Raw genomic sequence first — 11024 nt, forward strand, 5'->3', positions numbered from 1 at the left:
TAAACCAACAGTAAGGAAGAGTGCTTCTGTAAATAGCCCATCATCAATCATGGTATACTTCTGGGCATCTTTAATTCTCATCCACAAATTAAATACCTAGTCCAAGACTTTTATAGACAATCCAGCCTAATCCAAGAAGTGTCTTGGACCTTGGTTGAGAGCATTCTAGGACAATTCCTTCATAGATGGTAAGGCCAGGAACAAAAGGGATAAGTTAGTCATATACCCAAGAATAGAAGAGCTACTAACTTCCAGTTTGCAACTCCTTTGAAAGTTCACTGTTGCCCAATGCTCTTTTTTTCACTCAAGCAGTCCATACATATTCCCAAGGCATCTGTTGTGCACCAAGTCAGTGTTAAGTGCTGAGGTTAGGGAGATGAATCTGGCAGTCTCTGACCCCAGTGTTGCTCCCAGAATAAAAGAGAAAACAGCCAGGAACACAATTCATCCTCAGAGTCATTTGTTTTTTCAGTAGCATTTGACAGTTTATCCACTTTCTCCTTGAAATAATGGGTTCCCTCTCCTGGTTTTCCTCCTGTCTCATTGGCCACTTCTCCATAGTGTCCTCTGAAGAAGCCCCCTGCTCTTTCCAAACTGTAAAGTTTGGAGTGTCTTAAACTCAGTCTTTGGATGGAATCCTTATCTTTTATGTCTTCATTTCCTCATCCAGTCTTGTATGCTGATGACTTGCAAATTTATAACACTAGCTCAGTCTCTCCCCTGAACTCCAATTTGCCTTCCTGACATTACCACTAGGATGCTGAATAGGTACCTCAGGTTGAATATGTCTAAAATTGGGCTCTTAATCTTCCCCTCCAAACCTTATCCTCCCATATTCACCTGCATCTTAACAAAGGCAATGTCATTCTCCCATTTATTTGAGTCAAAAACCTCAAAGCCATCCTTGATTCCTCTTTCTTTCATATCCTCACTCTCTAACTATGCAAATTATGTGAACTTCACCTTCAATCACTGTATCCAATCACTTTTCACTATCTCTACCATTAATACCTTAGTTCAAAATACCACCTTTTCTCATTGCCTGGCACATGGTATATGCTCAATAAATAAGTTTTTCATATAGTCTATTACTCAGCTTAGGCCTCTACGACATCAATTAGCTGATTTTAAAGGAATGTACAACACTTCTGCATTTGGACAAGACAGAATAACAGGAACCAGATATGCTCTCCAGAATAAAATAGCCAAACTTAGACAAAATATATGAAACAGCAATTTTCAAGACATTAGGCAGTAGGCAACAATGAGCAGTGATCCTTAAGAAACAGGAAGCAAATGAGGTGAACCCTACAATTGTTCCAAATTATTCTCTCACTAGAGGCCCAGTGCACAAAATTTGTGCATGGGTAGGGTTCTTAGGCCTGGCCGGTGATCAGGGCCAATCTGTGGGTGACCAGCAGGTTGACAGGTGAGGCAATCAGTGGGCCCCTGCTGGCATCCGCCTTGGCTGGCCAGGGGCCTGTGGACTGGGGATAACTCCTGCATTGAGCATCTACTCCCTGGTGGTCAGGGTGCGTCATAGCAACTTGTCATTCCACCAGTTGTTCTGTCATTTGGTCAATTTGCATATTAGGCTTTTATTATATAGGATGAGAGTTTCCAGGGCATGGCACAGAGAGAGGAAACTCAGGTGGAGCCTGACAGATTCCATAGGTTGAGAAGACAGAGAAGAGAACCCAAGGACACCAAGGCAGCTAGAGTTTGCAAAACAGAGTACTGGAAAAGAGAGCTGCAGAGAGAGAGAATTCTGGAGAGCTGCAGAGAATCCTCTCAAGTATTCAACACAATCTATGAGGAAGCTAGCCATGCCTGAGGAAAGAACCACACACACCCCCAAACTAGAGCATATAGTCCCTATCCCTAAACCAAGGCTTGAAATAGCCTCTGATGCTACCAACTGGACTGGAAAACCTAATGATTCACAGGGTATTAGGGAGTGAATCAGAAGTGTCTTGAGATTGAAAAGATTGACTGGTTGCCTCCTGTATGCACCCTGACCTGGATCGAACCCAAAACCTGGGTATGTGCCTTTACAGCGAATCAAATCTGCCACCTTTTTGTGTACAGGACGCCACTCCAATAAGCTGAGCCACACCAGCCAGGGCTGTGTTTATTTTTGGCTTTTTAAAAAATCATTATTTATTTGTATTTTTTAAAAAATGATTTTAGAAATAAAAAAAATATCCAGAATCCAACAAGGGAAAACTCAGTGTGTAGCATCCACTCAAAAACTTACATTCCTATTATTTGATCTAGAAATTGCAGGTATAAACATAGTTTGTCCATAATAAAGAGGAAACAATCTATCATTCAAAATAAACCCAGAACTGAGACAAATATAAAATTTCCAGACAAGGGTATTAAAACACTTAACTGCATTCTATATACTCAAAAAGTTAAGCAAAATTATAGAATATTAAACAGGATTATAGGATATATAAAGAGACCCAAATCAATTTTCTAAAGATGAAAACTACGTATTTTAAGATGAAAAATACATTAGATGGGATTCATTACAAATTGGATATTGTAGAAGAGGAGATTAATGAACTTTAAAACAATACAATAAGCCCTAGCTGGTTTGGCTCAGTGAATAGAGCATTGGACTGCAGACTGGAAGGTCCGGGCTCGATTCCGGTCAAGGTCACATGCTCAGGTTGCAATCTCGATCCCCAGGGGGCATGTAGGAGGCAGTTGATCCATGATACTCTCTCATTGATGTTTCTCTCTCTCTCCCTCTCCCTTCCTCTATGAAATCAATAAATAATATATATTAAAACAAATAAAACAACACAATAAAACTACCCAAAATGAAGCACAGAGAGAAAATCAAATCAGAAAAAGAAAGAGAAAACATCAGCAAATTGTGGCACAACTTCAAGTGGTTTAATATAAGTGTAGTTGAAATTCCAAAGGAGGGAGGGGCAGAAAAAATATATTTGAAGAAATAGCATCCAATGCCCCAGCCCAGTGTCTCAGTTGGTTGGAGTGTCTTCTCATACACCAAAAAGTTTGTGGGTTTAATTCCCAGTCATGGCATATACCAAGGTTGCAGGTTTGATCCCAGGTTGATCAGTGTACATACAGGAGAAACTGATGGATGTTTCTCTCTCCCTTCTCTCTCTAAAATCAATAAACATATCCTTGGGTGAGGATTAAAAAAAAAAGAATAAAAGAAATAATGACTAAAATTTGTCCAAGTTTTATAAAACTACTAGAGGCCCAGTGCACGGAATTCATGCACTTGGGGGGGGGGGGTTCCCTCAGTCTGGCCTGTGCCCTCTCGCAGTCTGGCAGTCAGACATCCTTAGTGCTGCCACGGAGGCGGGAGAGGCTCCTGCCAGTGCCACTTTGCCCACCAGCTGTGAGCCCAGCTTCTGGCTGAGTGGCACTCCCCCTGTGGGAGAGCACTGACCAGCGAGGGCAGCTTCTGCACTGAGCATCTGCCCCCTGGTGGTCAGTGCATATTATAGCGACTGGTCGGTTGGTCGACTGTCTGCCCCCTGGTGGTCAGTGCACATCATAGAGAGCAGCTGAGCAGCCTTAGCATATCATTAGCATATTATGCTTTGATTGGTTGAACAGTTGACCGGACGACCAGACACTTAGCATATTAGACTTTTATTATATAGGATAAACCCACAGGTATAAGAAGGTTAATGATACCCAAGCACAACAAACATGAAGAAAACTATGCCAAGGTATATTATAATCAAATTGCACAAATTCATTGACAACAGGAAAATCTTGAAAGTAGTCAGAGAAATAAAACACATTATGTACAGTCATAAAAGTAAGGATGGCATCCAATGTCCAGTAACAAAGATGAGGATCACAGCAGCGCCTGTCTTCTGAGCTTCAGGCTTTCCTTACAACTTCCAACTGGACATTATACTTCAGCTACCCTTGGACAGGAACAACTCACCTTCCCCCAGTTACACTGAATTAATCACCATTGACCCTTAAATAGACATTTGTGGGAGACTGAGGCTTCAAGCCTTTGACTTCTGGCCTTCAGGGTAGCTTGTCACTCACACTTCTCCCTAAAGAGCATGCCCACATTCGTTCTGCCTGTGCACAGTTCCCTCCAAAATTTTTCAAGGTCCTGGGGCAAAACCTCAGTCCAGACTATGCCACCCTTCTTGCCAGCACCCTCCTGTACTAGAGTGTGCATCGCCTGAGGGCAAGCATGAGTGTCTGCATTGATATATACTGCATCCTCACATAACACTGGGGCTGGCTCCTGGAAAGCACTCCATACATATTGGTGGAAGGAAGAATAAAGGAAAGGAGGGAGGGTGGGAAAAGGGGAGAAAGGGAGGGGGGAAGAATACATAAAGGTTAGACCTTAGTGTAGTTATGAGGACCCTCAGAAGACAGAGCTACTAGTAGGAGAGACTAGCTCCAGTGATCCTTCCCAGAAGGAACATGAAACCCTCCAGGTGGCCAGGTGGTCCAGCTTCTTTCATACTCTACCAGTGGTCGGCAAACTCATTAGTCAACAGAGCCAAATATCAACAGTGCAACGATTGAAATTTCTTTTGAGAGCCAGATTTTTTAAACTTAAACTATATAGGTAGGTACATTGTTATTAACTTAATTAGGGTACTGCTACGGCTTAGGAAGAGCCACACTCAAGGGGCCAAAGAGCCTCATGTGGCTCGCGAGTCGCAGTTTGCCGACCATGGCTCTAGGCCATTCTGATCTCAGATTCAAGTTAATATCAAAGTTTTCCATTATGATTGGGAAAGGAACTCTCCCATAACTATCAGCCTAATGAGGCAGGCTCCAAGTCTCCCAGAAACTAGTTCTCCAGATATTCTATTCTGGTCATTGTAGTGGAAAAAGTCTTGGGCAGCAAAAAGAGAGTTAGGTCAGAACTTGACCAGGCTCAGCAGGCTCTTGGGGCTGACTTTTCAGTGTGGAGCTGAAGCTACAATGACACCCCTGTTCCAGAGGCCTGGGGAGATAGTTGGAGGGGGCCCAACCATGGACAAGGAGAGTTTCAGGGGCTGGGGGTAGGCAGCCCCAATCTGGAGATAGAGTGCTTGGCACCCATTAGGCAGGCAGTGGGTCCTTGATGCTGATTCACCTTTGGCTATAATCAGCCACTCTAAGACCAGGCTCCAGCCTAGCACCTTCATGAAATAGATGCTTGAGAACTATTTGTTGAGTAAATAAAATCTCCAGTGGGATACAGAGAAGACAAGGTTTTGCACAAGAAGTCTGGCAGGCCAGCATGGTTGGTCACTACTTTGACAAAGGGCTGAAGCCTCTAGTGTGGATGTCATTACATCAGAAACTTGCCATGACTGGGCCACTTTTGCCAAGGAAGGCTTCATTTCTTTACAAATATGGAGCCAAAGCAGTATATCTGACATCAGCCATGCTCAGTTCATACCCCAGGGGAGGCTCCTCTTAGACTCTAGGACCTAGAGGTACAGGCAAGATCCCAGACTATGCTGTCTTAACTGAGAAACTCCTCCTGTGCTCCACATTCTCAGGTGCCCAGGGGTTATCTCTATTTCCTGGGGGCAGTCACTGGTACTCAAAATATCCCAAACTGACATGAACGTCTCACCCCAGCCCCAACCTCTATCTTCCCAATGCCTTATCTTGAGAAAAATACATCTCACCCCATGTGCTCAATCCTGAAACAGGAGTCATCATTGATACCCCCACCCATGTCTCAAATCCCGTTGGCTCTTCTGCTGAAATCTCTCTCCAGTACCTTCTTCCTTGTCCATCCTGACTGCTGCCCTAGTCCTGGCCTCAACCCTTGTCGCAGTGTTCTCACTGTCTCTTAACCTTAGATCCCCGGCCCCTTCCTCTTCTCTACCTTCCACACCACCAGGGTGAGTTCAGTAAGTCCACACCTGGATCTGTCTGTCACTCCTGCTTCGAATACCAATGGACAGATGCCCTCATCCTAGAAATAAACTTTCTCAAGGCAGGGACTTGTCTGTTTTCTTTAGTCATTAATCTATGGAGCCTACCCCACTGTCAAGCAGTACATATTTGGAAAGTGAATGAATGAATGAATGAATGAATGAATGAATATATTCTCTAAACTTGCTCTGCATTTTCCCAAATCCATACCTTGTTTCTTGTCCACTTTCCCCCACTTTATTTGTATCACAGATTTATCATGTCCTGACACTTATTTATTTGCTTATTATCTGTCCCCCACATTATGATAACATTCATAAGCACAGGGACCAGGTGTGACTTGTTCCCTGCTGAATCCCAAGACTAAGGATAGTGTCAGGTACTTGTTGAATGAATGGAGGTGTCATCTACATGATAAATTCCAAACTCTGCACTTGGGCATTCAATCTCTTCTAGATCTCCCTAGACTCATCTTGGCAGTCTCATCTCCTGTAGGACCACATCATGTTGGAGCCTGATGTGGTGTGGCCAGGGTTGGTCCTGGCAGTTCTGAGGCCACCAGAGCACCTGAGGGCCAATCAGGTACACATTCTGTCAGCTACAGTTGGGGCTCGACCTGAAGTACATGTGCCCAATACAAGCACTAAGTGTCTCTCCCTCTGTAGAAGACAGCCACCACCCTGGAAGCCTCCATTTGACAAGTGGTGCTAAGGCTTTTACCCATGCTCTTCCAACAGTAGGACCCAGACACTGATAGGAGTTTCAGAAAACAGGCTACCCCAGCACTGACTGCCTCTAATAGCCTCTGTCTGACATGGGTGGAGTTGACACTTGCTGGTCTGGGCTCAAGTGGAAATGTGCAGATCTTGGAGGGCAAGCTCAGCTGCATAGCCAGAATGGGGAGAATAGCCCTATCCCAGCCTTGCTGCCTGGGGCTAGAATCTTCAGGTGTCAGAAGCTGCAGATGCATTTGGCCAAATGGCAGAGGGGGAAGGCTCCTGAAGCATAAGAGACCCATAGTGGGTGCTTTTCCTCAAGAGTCTTCAGAGTGCAGCTCAAAGGGCTAAAAACAAAGACCACAATCCCATCAGGCTTTCTAGGAGAAGCACACATAACCCTCCACCCATACCTCCATTACTCCTCATATGCAGAGAGCTATGGAACTCCAAGTGGCACACTCCCCATGCTCTGAGGCTGGGATACCTGGAAATGCCCTGGGCAGGCAGGCAATGGAGTCTGGCACAAGTGTTGAGGCCCACAGGCTCTTCCCTCTCTCCCACCAAACCTTGCCTGGCCAGGCAGCCCCTCTGCTCCAAGCCTTCTCTAGTCACCCTTCCTGGCACCCTCCTATGGGAATACAAAGGCTCAGATGCCTTGGGATTAGCCTAGGGTAACACCCAGTGCCTTCTTATTCCTAGAGGCCCCAGCATTTCATTTGGCTGCTTTGACAAACAACAAAGGTTCTCCACACACCTACCTTCCCTCAGCAACCTAGGAAGATCAGACACACAAGGACCCATGTCAAGCCTGACTCCAAGATCTGCACATTTTCATGAGCTTCAGCCCCCACCCCATGAAAGCCATTGGCCTGTGGCCACAGGAAGGTATCAGCCTTGGTCAGTTGCTGTCTCAGCCCAATGCCAGCCCCTTTCCTCACCAATCAGACGGCTTCAGAGGCAGGATGTCCCTGGCCAGAGTCAGCATCCGTTGGTCTGTCTGTGAAGCCTCCAATCAGAGATGAGCCCCTGGGGACTCATTAGCACCTGAAGCCAGCAGAGACCACCTGGCACTCCTGTCCCTAGGCCAGTAGGTTCTTTGAACTCCCACGAAACTGGCAGCCTCCCAGTCAGAGAGCCGCCCCACCTTGCCCAATGCCGGCATGGGAGGCTGGCTGTAACCCGGAGGTGCTCATGTCCACAGCTGAGGCAAGCTGAAGGCCCTGGCCCAGGGTGGCACCAGAGAAGCTGTCCTGCCTGCTGGCTAAATGGCTGGCCCTCTCACTGTGGGCCCTGGACACTCCAGGCTGTCAGCAGATGAGGGCTGGCTGCTGGGCTGCCCAGCTGTAGAAGCTGCTTGTCTGCCCAGACCCAGAAGCCAGCCCCTCCCACACTCCCTGAGGAGCCCTCTCTTACATAGAGCATGCATCACTCAGAGCTTTGCGTCTGGGGACTCAAAGCCACCAGCTCACTCCCCTCACGCACCTGGCTTCCAGCCTTCGTAATAGTCCTGGCCAGCCTACCTAGCCTGAGGGCAAGCCAGTGAGAAACCTGAGAGAGAAGAGGTACCTGGTGTGGGGCAGGGCTGAGGGAAAGTACATTTCTTCCCCTCCAGGGCTCCCTGAATTTGGCCTCCAAGAGGGGCTGGCATTGAGGAAAGGAAAGTAAGCAAGATCCCTTGGATGGTGAGTCATTTGCTCCTTTTGAAGAAGCCAGGATCTTAGACTGCTCCCAGTTACAACACAGCCCCCATCTTCTCCTCCACCCACATGCCCACCTTATTCTGCCTGCCTCCCCCAGCTGCTGGGAAGCCAACCTGAGACAGAAAAGCTGGAATATTGAGTTTCAGCTTCTGCTGGGGCCTGCCCAGCAGGATAGCACAACCACAGGCTTACAGTTTTTTGCACCTGCACACACGGCTTGGGGGACTACCCTCTCTCAGAGGACTGTGTGAGGCAGCTTATGTGGGACCCTGTGCACAAAGCCCAGGGCACATACAGGTGCACATATCTGCATGTGGCAGCAAGAGTTTGCAAGGATGCACACCAAGCCAAACACAGGAGTTAGTTCTGGGGTGGCTTGACATTGGGGGGCAAGGGGCTTTATTAGGTACACCTGTAATGTCTGCGTTTTTCAAGAGGGCATTGTCAAGTAGGATTTGTGTAATCCAATATTACTTAAATGCAACATGCTGGCACAGAGTACATTCACCAGAGGAAGTAGTGGTCATAATTAACTGTTTTTTATGCAGAAGGCTTTTCCGTAGAGGGCATGCCCTAAAGGCCAGATTTGCATGACCAAGGAAAAGCCAGCCCTCCCTTCAGGAGGTAATCAGGCCAGAATTGCTCTCTGAGGACCCTGGTTGGAGGCATTCTGGCCATCCATTTGCTTCTCCTGGGTGCCATGGATGTGGAAGGCAATGGAAGCTAGCCCCTATCTTCAAACAGCTCCTGATCCAATGCAGGGACTGGCTATATACTCCTCTAACACCAAGCCTGGGCAACCCATGGAAATTTTCACAGAGGAGCAATAAACAACGTGCTGCAGAAAAAAAAACCCCTCCCATACCCACAATTATAAATGAGTCCCCGCCTCCCCCTCTACATGTCATGGGAAAGTTCGAGGCTTGTTGGGAAGGGTTGGAGAACTTGGGCAAGGCCAAGGCAGCTTGGCAGATAAATAGCATCAAGGAGGCCGACAGTCCAGACAGATCATATCCAGAGAGTCAGCCCTCACAATAGGGTCCTTCACAGAACCCTGCAGAGGGGTCTACTGCCTATATCCCAGGCTGTAGTGGAGGCCAGCAGGCAGTAGCTCTGGGTACGGTTTCCCTCTGGAAGACCCTGGAGATGGAGCAGACAGGCAGGACTAGGAACAGACAGTCGCACATCATGCTGGGTAGAGGTATAGCCAGGGCTCAGGCAAGGGCTCCACCTTAGCTCCCCCAACCCAGGAGGCGTTTCTCCAAGGGGCCAGCACACTGTTTGCATTTCAGCTAAATTGCTCCCAAGGGTGAGTCTTTGTTTCACAACATATTTTCAGCCAGACTTTTTCTGCAAACATGTTCATGTCTGTTCACAAAAACACATGCCCATGTCCCAAAGGCAGGCACTGCCCCGCCCCGCAATAGCCTTCTCTTCCTCTTAGCTTTCCTGCATGGCCCGGCTGAAACAGAAGAATGGGGCAGCTTGAGGAGGAGCACTGGAGGGCAGGCCTCCTAGCACCCTTAGCTCCACTCAACTCCACTCTGCTTGACTTACCTTCCATTTCATCAAAGGCAGTGGGAGTTTGGACTGGTGGCAAGAAGCTATGCATGCTGCCCCTCACTGACCCTGAACAGTGGGCTGCTCCTTTTAATTAGTCCCCAGAACTTGGGTCTGTCCTGAGGCTGTGGGGAGTGGAGGTATGACCTGTGAGGAGGAACCCCATCTTCCTCCTAGCTCGCTGGTGACTCCGGGTACTCCAGGACCCATTAGTAGGTGGCAGGGAGGCTCCAGGTTCTACTCAGGCCTCCTGGTTCTTAGAAGTATGGTAATTCCCAGATAGTCAGGAGTGGAGAAATCCCCTTATTCTATGGGGCCAAGGAGAACCAGAGATGGGTGTGGCAGGGGCAGAGTAGGCTTGAAGACTCAAGTATCTCCCTCTCCCTTCACCCCACTTCCCTCACTCTTCCTCCCACTCTTCCCTCTCCTCTCTATTCTCTCTCTCTCTCTCTCTCTCTCTCTCTCTCTCTCTCTCTCTCTCTCCCTCCCCCTCTTTCTCACCCCCCCCACACACATGCATGCAGTCATGTTTATTTTACATCTCATGTCTAACACACTCTCCTTTATAATGGAGAACTCGTGATAAGTTTGGGGGTTGGGGATGGTCTGGTAAGTCACTAAAGCCAATGAGAATGTTCTGGGTCCCTGTCCCCCAAGAGACATGCATTTATCCCTTTGTCCCCAGCACAGCAGTCCCCCAGGAAAAGGAAGAGCAGTTCTTCCAAAGGCCTGCAACCCAGCACACCTGCCCTGTGGTTGGGCCCCAAGCAGTGACACTCTCGTCTGCTCAGGCTTAGTCCCACTGCCCTACCCAACAACCCACCCTGTCTGAGATGAGCTTCACAGGGTTGTGGACATGGATGAACAAAATTCAAAGCCCCTCCCTGTGGCCTCGCTCCAGAGATGCGTTGGGGCCTCATCCCAACAAGTCTGTAGGAGGGACTCAGGAGAACAGGTTTCAGACCCAGCCCTATCCTGGTCTTGCTGGACAATCCCGGGGCCATGTTCCCCCTCTCTAAGACTCAGCTTCCTCCTGGGGAAGTGAAAAGTTTTCTGGTCACTTCCGGGAGATTTCCTCTGATTGAGTCTCTGTAACACCTGGCCCGGACAAGCTGCTGCACAAGCACTTCCCCAC

The sequence above is a fragment of the Myotis daubentonii genome, chromosome X (genome assembly GCF_963259705.1).
Source record: "Myotis daubentonii chromosome X, mMyoDau2.1, whole genome shotgun sequence".
NCBI lineage: Eukaryota > Metazoa > Chordata > Mammalia > Chiroptera > Vespertilionidae > Myotis > Myotis daubentonii.